Genomic DNA, 9,840 nt, shown 5'->3' with positions numbered 1-9,840 from the left:
TGAGCAAGTGGGAAGCATTGCCAGATGGGATTGAGCGTAAGGGCTTGCTCCTGTTTTCAGTGCTTGGAGCAGAGTTCTCCTTTCATCTTTTTTTTAATGAGCAAAACGAAAGCTACCTTTCGTGTCTTCTTCCCATGTGCATCCTTCAGCTCCTCTCTGCTGCAGGTGAAAGCTCAGTTTTAGTGATTCATTCCCTAGTGCTACTTCTCCCTGAAAATGTGAGCCTGAGAGTGGTAGTGATGTGTGAGCCTGTCTGGTTTCTCTTGTACATTGCCACCGTGCTGCTTTAAGTCAGAAGCAAGAGGCTGGGTCTCCTCCAGTGGCAGACGAATGTGTGCGCTGTCTTGGTTGCACTGGGGATGCCTTTCTCTTGCTTGGGTGCAAAAAACCTGCACACCTGGCCCATGGATCTGCCAACACCTGCTCCTCTCTTTGTCTTCCTTCCTTGGCTTGAAAGAGCACTGGAATGAAGTGCAGGCGACGACTTTGCCGTGTGAGGATTGCTGCACCTTGTTTCATGTACAGAAATATTTACTACTGAAGCCAACAAACTGGATCAAAATGCACAGGAGGAACAAAAGATTCAGGTAAGAAACAATTTAAAGCATATTTTGTGGTCAGCTTGAGAACACTTTAGGGAGCTGTGTGTCCTACCAAGTGAGAAAACGATAGGGACAGGCCTCAGCCCGCCTTGCTTTTCCCTTCTGTTGCTGGGTGTCCCCTCTCAGGGGGGCTGTAAGGCAGAGCGCCCCTTCATCGTAAGCGGCACCTTGCCCGCATCTCCTCTCCTGTTAGCACGGAGCAGGAATCCAGCCTCGCTGGAGCTGCTGGTGTCAGAGCCCTCTGGTGAAAGACCTGGCGGCCCTGGGACTGCCCTAGAGCCCAGCTCCTGGCCGGGGGTCTCGTGGGTTGGGCTGCTGCCTGCTCCCCGGCACGCTGGTGCTGGGGACTTCACGAGATGCTTTGGGTAGGGACTTAATGGTATTATTCCTTCAGAGACAGCTGAAGTAAGTGTCTTGTAAACAAAAGTTTGAGCAGGAGCTCTGTCACGTCTAATATCAATTAAAATTAAATTTCACTGAGGTGGAAGTACAGAAAAACATTCATTTATCATTCAAGTCGTCTTAGTTTGTTTCAATTCAAAGCAGATTGCCCTTTAGAAGAGAGAGAAAGCCTATGAATATCAAATTCGTGCCCTCGTGGGTATACAAACACCTGGTCTTTCTGCAGTCTCGTCTGTGCTCCAAAAGCTCGCACAGGAGACCGAACTTGTCGGCGGCACAGCGGGCAGGGGGTGTGCTGTCCTGGTGGAGGTGCTGTGTTACCTGTAGTGGGGCCCCAGGGCACAGAGTGGGGAGGGAAGGCTGTGGCACACACACGTAACGCCGTTCCTTCTCTGTGAAGTCAGAAGGAGCTGCCTGACCCCGGTGTGTCCCGTCCGAAGCTCGGCCTTGGCAGGGGGAGCTCTGCCTCGGGAACCAGGGTCCCAGGTGGGCCAATGCCCTGACTGCCAAAACCCTTTCACTTCTGAGCACTTGGCTTCAAAGGAAGCCATCACCTATCCTATTCCTGTGCAGTGGGGGGCTAGAGGAGGGAAAGCACTGTAGAAATATGATCTGCTATCAGCAATTCTTCCTTCCCTCCTGAACTTGAGGTCCCGCGGTGTCCCCCCTCCTCCACTGCGGGCACGGGGGCTGTCCGGGAGCAGCCCCATCAGCCTGTGTTTACAGCTTGTCCTAGTCTCAGCTCTTTTTTCTCTCACACCAGCACTCTAAATTCCTTTGGATTTTCATTTTAAAATAGCTTCGCTTGGCTTTGCCTTATCAAGCAAGAGTCCTTTCTTGATTTATCACTTGTGACATACCCAATTGGGTAGTCTTATGATCAGATTTAACCAGTTTGTGTGCTGCCGGTTAGAACTAGGGCCCAAAATTGCCTTTGGCTATTACTTATCCTGGTGTATAAGGCTTTATTGTTTCTTTTTTTTTCTTTAATCAAAAAACATTTAGCTGTAGAAAAATGCTTGCCCTTCCAGCAAAGAGATGCATTGCTGCAATCTGTAAGATCAGGGGTCAGGTAATGAGGGAGGACAGTGCCGGTGTGCAGAAGATTGCAGTCACTGATGAGATGGCTGTTTTGCATCAAGCTGTGATGAAAGCAATAGGAAACTGGGCTGTTAAAGCTGGCTGGCTGGCGAGAACATGACCCGAAACAGGGGCTTTGCAACACAGCTTTAAGGTGAGAATAAAGCGAGTGTGCCTGGGCTGAGCCACCAGACTGGGGCTCACTCGGGCTCAGCCCAAGCTCCAAAGCCTGTTCGTGGGAGCACACACCCCCGTGGCAATGCACGGGCACCTGCAGTGTTTGTGAGCCTGCTGGGACGCAGCGTGGGCTGGGGAGCCAGCTGGGCAAGCCTGGCAGCACCGGCGGCGTGTGGTGCCCCACCGCTTTTTCACTGAATGTTTAGGACTGGCTAACTTTGCTGTCTGGATCCCCTGTATCGTTTAGCTTTGTGTGCAGCACCTATTGCCAAAACGATGTGAAGCTCAACCAAAGCTGCAGTTGTTAGAATAAGTAAACGCTTCCCTGACAGACCGGGGCAGCCGTTCCTGCAGGAGCTCGCTGGCAGCTGGTGCGAAGCAGTGCTCAGGGGCCGCTTCCCCCAGCAAGGCCGAGTCAAATTCAGGTTCCCAGCTCCGCCAGCTCAAGTGGGAAGAGCCCTCCACGTGCAGCGGGGAGCTGGGGCCGGTACCACGCAGCTCGTCAGGCTCGATGTGATGGCGGCGGCCGGCTCCTGTCCTGTGTGGCCCCAAGCTCCTTTCTCGTTCTTCAGCCCTGTATTCTTTTTGGTGCAGAGAGCCCTGTTGCGCTGGAAGGACAGACCCTAAATGCAACTTTGGCTCTGCTCCTTCATGGGTACGAGCCCCTAAATAACTGGAGGACCACAGTGAGCGCCTTGGGTGTGAGGGGAGGCTGGGAGAACGGACCTGGAGCACTTCTTGTGGCTTCCCCTCAGTGTAGCGAACCTGCTGCTCTCAAAGGAAGGTCTTACAGATGATTCTAGGACTCCAGTTTCCTCCAAGGCTGACATTTTTGACAGCAAAGAACAGATTTGAGAGGGAGGAGACCAAGCATTTTGCCCTCCTTGTCCAAGCGAGATCAGGGGCAATTCCCAGCGGTACGATGAGGTGAGCAGGCTGCGGGGTGGTGTTGCGGGGTGCCTGACCTGGTCATCCAGGCGTGCTGCTGTAGCCGTGCCGGTGCCTGTAGTGTCTGGAGAGCCCTTTGCTTCTCCAGTAGGAACGGCTGACCTCTCCCCTTCCCAGTCCAGGAGGTTTTATGGCGCTCTCTCGTGTGCACATGGGTGCCATGGAGGGGCAGCGTGGCCCAAAGACCAGGGCTCAGAAGCTCAGTTCTTCTTTGACGGAACCTAGGCTAAGTTGGGCTTTGTATGAATAAAACCCTACACGAATTGTAGTGCACAAGGCAGCCAAAACTGAAATGCAAACCTGAAAAGCAGGGTACGTTACCTCTCATAAATAAGAGACGACACTGCTCTTTGGATGATGTCAGTGCAAAGATGTGCAGGGCGATGCTTGCAGCGTTGATCGATATTGCTTGGCTGTGGCGTGTCCGAGAGGCTCTTAATGCCTACAAATAAAACCATCCTCTCAAGCCCTGGAAGGGGGGTTAGTCTCTTAATAACAGTGCAGAATATAGAAGCCTATTTCTAGCGTTGGGAGCTTTGCACGTGAAAGGCTTCAGCTGCTCTTCCCTGTTTGTTCTTGCCCTGACAGAACGCTTCAGCATTGTCACTGCTTCCCTCTGCCTGGCAGTGCCTGTCTAAGTACTGGGAAGGATGCGGGCTCCCGTCTAACCTATCCTCCCCCCAAAATAGCAAATTTAGAGCCAAGGTCGATGTACAAGTGGGGTTCCTGTGGCACCAGTAGGCTGGATGGCAGGACTTGGGTGGGCACTGCAGGTAGGATGAGCACTACTCACAACAGAAGTGAGGACCCCCCCAGGCAGCAGAGGGCCAGGGGCCGGCCTGGCCCTGAGCCCCCCTGGCTGTTCCGTGCTGGTTGCTGATGGCCGCGTGCTCCTGCCTGTGAGGCTCAAGTTGTTGCCACTTGCACTGTAAAACTTAGCATCTTCTGCCATGCGGTGAAGGTAAGGACTCTGCAGCAGGAGAGATCCAGGCGTATACCTCATCCCAGTGCGAGGCAGACATATCCCAGAGTCCCAGTACAGTTCATGATTTTCGGTTTGATTTACTGCTTGGGAAGATGGGTTTTGGAGTGGAAATGAAAACTCGGTGGTTATTGCTAGAGCCTGATGTCAGTTATGTTCTAATTTCTGCCCTTGATAAATGATAGCACTGTAAGTATTTTCTTCCCAGCTTGTCGTTTCATCCATCAGCCTACATGTTATGTGTGCCCTTGCAACTTGCCCATGGACTTGCAATCGAAACAACAACGCTGGCGTGCTCCGGGCCGTGTGAGTGGAGGTGAGTGCGTGGTGGGAGCTCCGGAGCAGGAGGAGGAGGGCAGAGGTGGCTTTGGTGGAGGCGGGTGCTGCTCTGGCCGTGCTGAGCTCCCCATTCCCGGGGGGGGCAGCTGAATCCTGCTTGTGGCTGGCCTGGCCGTGTCGGCGGCTCCTCGTCTCCACACACCTCGGCCACAGGCTGGCGTGGGAGCTGTGCAGCACGGGCACTCGGAGAGGCTTCTGTGCCAAAAATAATGATAGCAGGGGAATTCAAATAGCCCTTTGCAGCTGTGCCAGCCTGCCTGGAGACTGAGAGAAGCTGCGTGGGGACAGGCGGGAGCTCGTGGTCCTGCGGGTGATGCTGGGGTTGTGGGGCCAGTGGGCAAAGCTATAGGGGCGAGCACCTCGTGGTGGGGGCTTTCTGGTGGGGAAAGTGGGGATGATGCTGGTGCTGCCTCCTCCAGCTCTGCTTTAATTTCACAGAATTGCCTGGAGACCTGCTCTGCATCTCGGTCTGCTGAGTGAGTAGAGGGTACATTGCGGGGCCAGGCTGGGTACCAGGTAACTCCCTCCTCTGCAGCCCCTGTCAATACAAAGCACGTTTCCTCTGGGAGATACCAAATACACAGAGGAAGCATTACCTCCGTATTTTCAGCAAAATCTCAGTTATTGAAAACAAAATAAACCACATGTCTTGAACAAATATTATGACATTTCATTATTCACACTAAGCGTGATAACTGAGTTGTTTTAGGGACTGTGGTACATGATTTATTTAGTTTGGATGTGGGTATAAATTCAGTCTTTGGAGGAAGCACTGTAACTCTGTAGGAATGCAGATGCTCTCATGTCCACTGGAGCATAGCCAGTACCTAGTACCTAATTTGTATTGTTTTAGTGTAAACAGGGCACACGAGGCCCTTCAGAACTTATAGAAGCCAGGTGATTTTGCCAGTGCCTGTTAAAGAAGAACTGCAAAATGAAAGATGTGTATCAGATCTTCAAGTGGAGAATCATAGGATGGTTTGGGTTGGAAGGGACCTTCAAGCCCATCTGGTTCCAACCCCTGCCGTGGGCAGGGACACTTCCCACCAGACCGGGTTGCCCAAAGCCTGGCCTTGAACACCTCCAGGGATGGGGCACCAACAGCTTCTCTGGGCAGCCTGTGCCAGGGCCTCACCTTATAGTGAAGAATTTCTTCCAAATATCTAATCTAAACCTACCCTATTTCAGGTTCTTAGGAGGAATAGAATAAATACTTTGTTTCCTTGTCTTTATCTTACAGCTTTGTTGGATCAGGGCTGTCCTTTTGGTTTGCAGCTCATCTTCCCCCCGCTGCTCTTCAACCTCTGCACTTGAAGGCTGACCTTCTGGAGATGTCCCAGTGGAAACTAGTGCTGAGCACTTCTGCAGAAGTTTCTGGTATTGGCTGCTGCATGTAGCACTTTCTCAGTCCTCTGAATGCTTCCTCATTCAGGGGCCGGAGGTGGGCCTGGGGCTGGAGCCTCGTGCCCTTGTGTCCCCTCCATAGCCCCCTGCTGCGGTGAGGGGCTCAGCCGGGCTGGGGCACGCGGTGCCCGGTGGGGCCAGGTCTGGTGCAGGAGTCCGCATGGTCTAAACTGCAGGTGCTGGACATGGCTGGGGACCTGACTGGCTTGTAGCTACTGGAGCAGTTGCTTCTTCTATGACTTATTTTTCTGTCTAAGTTTTAATTTTTGCTTCAGAGCCCACGACTCTCTTCTAGGCCTCCGTGATGGATAGCTGCTCTACAAACCAAGCTGTGCTCTATTAAAAGGAACATTTTAGCTGCAAGACAAGATGGTGAAGGCTGCAAGAGCTGTCAGCTTTTTTCTTGTCTTCAAGTATCCAAAAGCCAAATCCCATGACGTGCTGCACCCTGTATCTGCCATGACTAAGGCTACTGGCTGTCAGCAGCTCCAGCAGGGGCTGGCGGTGCCACCAACCCCTGAGTGTGCTTTATGCTGGAGCTTTCCAAGAGTTAACACAGGGCTATTTGCATTTTTATGGGTGTTGGCTGTCTAGGGCTATTTATGACAGCAGAAGTAACTGAATTAATATTCACAGACTTTCCCCTGACTATACGATATAAATTGTGAATGGTTGTGACAGTGTGCCCTTGTTCAAACCACAGCATGGCAGTTGCTTAGACTTAGCTGGACAATACTTGTGCACAAATTTAACCTTTCTTGAAAGAGTCCTGGGACAAATGGGAGCTTTGCCATTGCCTTCAGCAATGCGGGAGCAAATTTGGTGGTCACAGGATGATGTAGGAAAAGCTGGGCTGGGTTCTGGTGTTGGTGCAGGGCAGAACCTCCTGCAGCCCCGTAAGCCCTCAGTGCCCACGCTGGTAGCTGAGGTGAGCCATCAGCTCCGAGCTACAGGGCAGCTGGGCTATGGGGTTGTGTCAATGGACAGGAGACTTCAGGGCTGTCAGATCCAGTCCTGGACCTGAGCAGCCTTCCAGCTGTCACAGAGGCTTTGCTGAATCCATTTAGGCCTGAAGGACTTTAATATGGACTTTTGTGCCGTTTCCCATAGAAAAGTGTGTTCAAGCATATGCTAACCCTCCAGCCAGCCCACCAGGGTCCCGGAGCAGCTGGGGCACTTGGGTGAGGAGATGTCTGCCCCGACCTCGTGCTGCACCTCAGGGAGATGTGGTGCCCTGGTGGCCTCGTCTGAGCCCAAGGAGACAAGCCTTCAGCAGGTGCTGAAGGAAAAGTGCTGAGTGAGCCACACTGAAGCTGAGTGAAAAGATGGGCAAAAAGAGAGAGTGGAAGAATCTACAACAGTCTGGATGGAAGAAAAAGTAGAAGAGGGTCTAACAAGCTCCCAGCTGTGTGAGAATCAAAAGGGATTATGTCTGTGCGTGTCAATCCCTCATTGGAACCAGTATCCATATGTGGAAGAAAGTGATGCTGCTTTTCTTCTTCCACACACTATTTCTGGTGCTCTCTAAAGTCATGTCCAAGACTCGCTGGTATTTCATGAAGAAAACTCAGTCTTCAGGGAAAGCAGTGCCAGAATACCAGAAAAATAGATACTCTAATAGCCATGTGATTGAATAAATGTTATTCTTTCCCTTGTTTTTATAATAAGAAAAATAATTTTGTGAGAAAGCTTTATCACCGCAAAGATTGACATCTTCCATCATTTAAGCCTTTCTACTTAGATACGGAGAGGAAAGGGAAAAGTTGCACATCCCTGAAGAAAACAAGCGAACAAAGTGCGCCAGAGCCTCCAGAGTGCCGTGCAGCGGCCCCAGGGAGCCTGCAAAGGCCGCTTGGGCATCGGACAGATGGGCAAGGTAACGCCACAGGTAACACATCGGTATTGTGCCCAGGTTACCTGTGCCAGAGGGAGACGCTGCTCTGCTTCCTTGCAGAGAAGAAGGGCCTGGCTCCAGCTGTCTCCTTGTAGGGGAAGGAGCGAGTCTGACAGCTGCTGTGCATGGTCTCCTCTCATCTGTTTGTGTGTCTTCTACTGGGAAGGGAGAGCCTGGAGGCAACGTGCAGGGCAGGGGGGTGCTGAAATGTACCTCCCTGGGTGGGCTGTGGTACCCGGTGCAGTGCCATGGGTCCCAAGGGGCAGGCAGGTCCCTGTTCTGGCCAAGGCCAGTGCCGTGAGCCTGGATCTCAGCGAGTATTGAGATTTAGCCACCGGTCCTTGCAGCAGGGGTGGAGAGCTGAGAAGTCCAGGGGTGCACGCAGTCCCATCTGGGGATGAGCTGCCCTTCCTGACCTACCAGCAGGAGTCTATGGCGAGCTAAACCACGTCCCTTGGTGATGAAAAACAGCCTGAAGCCCTGCTGTTACTGTTGGTTTGGAGCCCTTTCTTGGAAAAAGCCAAAATTATGCATCCTCAGGACACAGTGGTTATAAGCAGAAGGGTAACATTTTCCAACGGTTCTTTCCCAGGCAAATATAAATACACATGTGAATATTTTGTGTGCTCATGCCTGTTTTGTCATGTTGTTGGCTGCAACTGCCCCTCCTCCACCTAGGCAGAGCAATCAAAAATGCCATTTTGACATTTTCAGCTGGATTTTTTCCAGTGCTATTCTGTGGGTACTTTGAGGACCAATGCACAAGAAAGCTTTGTCTGCTCGTCTATCTGTTGGGAGCAGGGCAGAATGTAATGAGCTTCAACACCCTGGGGAGGCGCTGGGTGTCGGGAGGACCGTGTCCCACAGCAAGGACTGAGGTGGTGGCTGTCCTCCCCACCCTGGGGAGCCTCTTCTGCTTCGGGGTGGTGGGGATTGGGCCGCCCCTCAGGCCACGGCCACCCGGTGACTTCATGATGTTTTGGGAAGCACGGCCGTGCCCTTGGTGGGCCTTCGCCTCCTGGTTTGGTGGCACCACCACGCTGCAGTGAAACACAGGGGGGACATCTGGGGGAGCGGGGACACCTTACGCACAGATTGTGCTTCTGATTTCTTGCTAGACTCACAACTGTTTGTGGACCGATGCCCAACCAGAGCTGCATCTCGTTCCATACAGCTGAACCTGATCTCGTGGTGCTGAGTGAGGTGAAACAGGTACGTAACGTGCATGGGCTTCCTCACTGTGTGCTGAGACTGGTTTTCTCCGACAACAGGGACAACCCCTGTTTGGGGCAAGGGAGTGATGTCTGCTCCACCGGTGCTGCTGCCGGGCTGCAGGTACAAAGGCAAGAGGATGACTTGTGTTTCAAAAGCTTGCTGTGGCTGGTGGCCAGCTGGAGGAGAGCTTGAGGAGTGGGCCACGTGTGGCTGCGGAGGGGGCTTGGCGTCTGAACGCTCTCAGCTTCCACCCCTACCTCCCATTTCTTGGGAACAAGGATATTTGTTACTCTATTAGGGATGGTCTCAATGCCCCCTGCAGCTCCAGGTTTCTGGTTTTGAAATTTGACAGTTTGGCTTCAACCTGCAGCTCAGAAAGTAGCAGGGGCTGAGGCCAAGCTCCCAGGTTGCTCCATGTTGGTAACTCGGGGCTCGCTCCCGGCTGCCTGCAGGGCATCAGCAGCGCTGGGGGCAGAGGGGCCCAGGTACGCAGGAGGGATGGGATGGAGGCAGCCGCAGGGGTGGGTGAGAGCTGCGTGGAAATCCCCAGCCACAACCTGCTGCATCGCCCTCTCCGAAGTGCCTGTGGTCCTTTAGGAAGGACGCTGGTTTGGGGTGTGTGGAAGACCGCAGAAGTGGGTTTCCTGACAAGGTCTTGAAGGTGGCGGTGGGATGGAGTTCCTCAGTGATGAGCAGTGCTTGGCAGTGAGATTGTGCTCATTAGCATTTAAATAGCGTAATTTCAGGTCTGGATACAGAGCAACCTGAGTAGCCTGAGGTGAAGTTTAGAAAGAATT

The 9,840-nt window shown here is 52.7% G+C and overlaps 1 protein-coding gene across 7 annotated transcripts in view; it reads left to right on the top strand.

Moving 5' to 3' along the window:
* Positions 1 to 9,840, top strand: part of SSUH2 (ssu-2 homolog) — a 34,105-nt gene that overhangs the window by 5,323 nt on the left and 18,942 nt on the right. For 2 of the 7 annotated variants that reach the window (XM_083795515.1, XM_083795516.1), the window contains 5 exons: positions 458 to 587; positions 4,400 to 4,507; positions 4,969 to 5,046; positions 5,771 to 7,810; positions 8,947 to 9,040. The gene's annotated coding sequence lies outside the window, so the exon portion shown is untranslated. Of the gene's footprint in view, positions 1 to 457; positions 588 to 4,399; positions 4,508 to 4,968; positions 5,047 to 5,770; positions 7,823 to 8,946; positions 9,041 to 9,840 lie in introns of all 7 variants that reach the window. The other 5 variants (XM_083795517.1, XM_083795511.1, XM_083795513.1 and 2 more) reach the window with 4 other exon arrangements.

This window comes from Anser anser (genome assembly GCF_964211835.1).
Source record: "Anser anser genome assembly, chromosome: 12".
NCBI classification, from domain to species: Eukaryota; Metazoa; Chordata; class Aves; order Anseriformes; family Anatidae; genus Anser; species Anser anser.
This window is presented reverse-complemented; position numbering and strand designations above follow the sequence as displayed.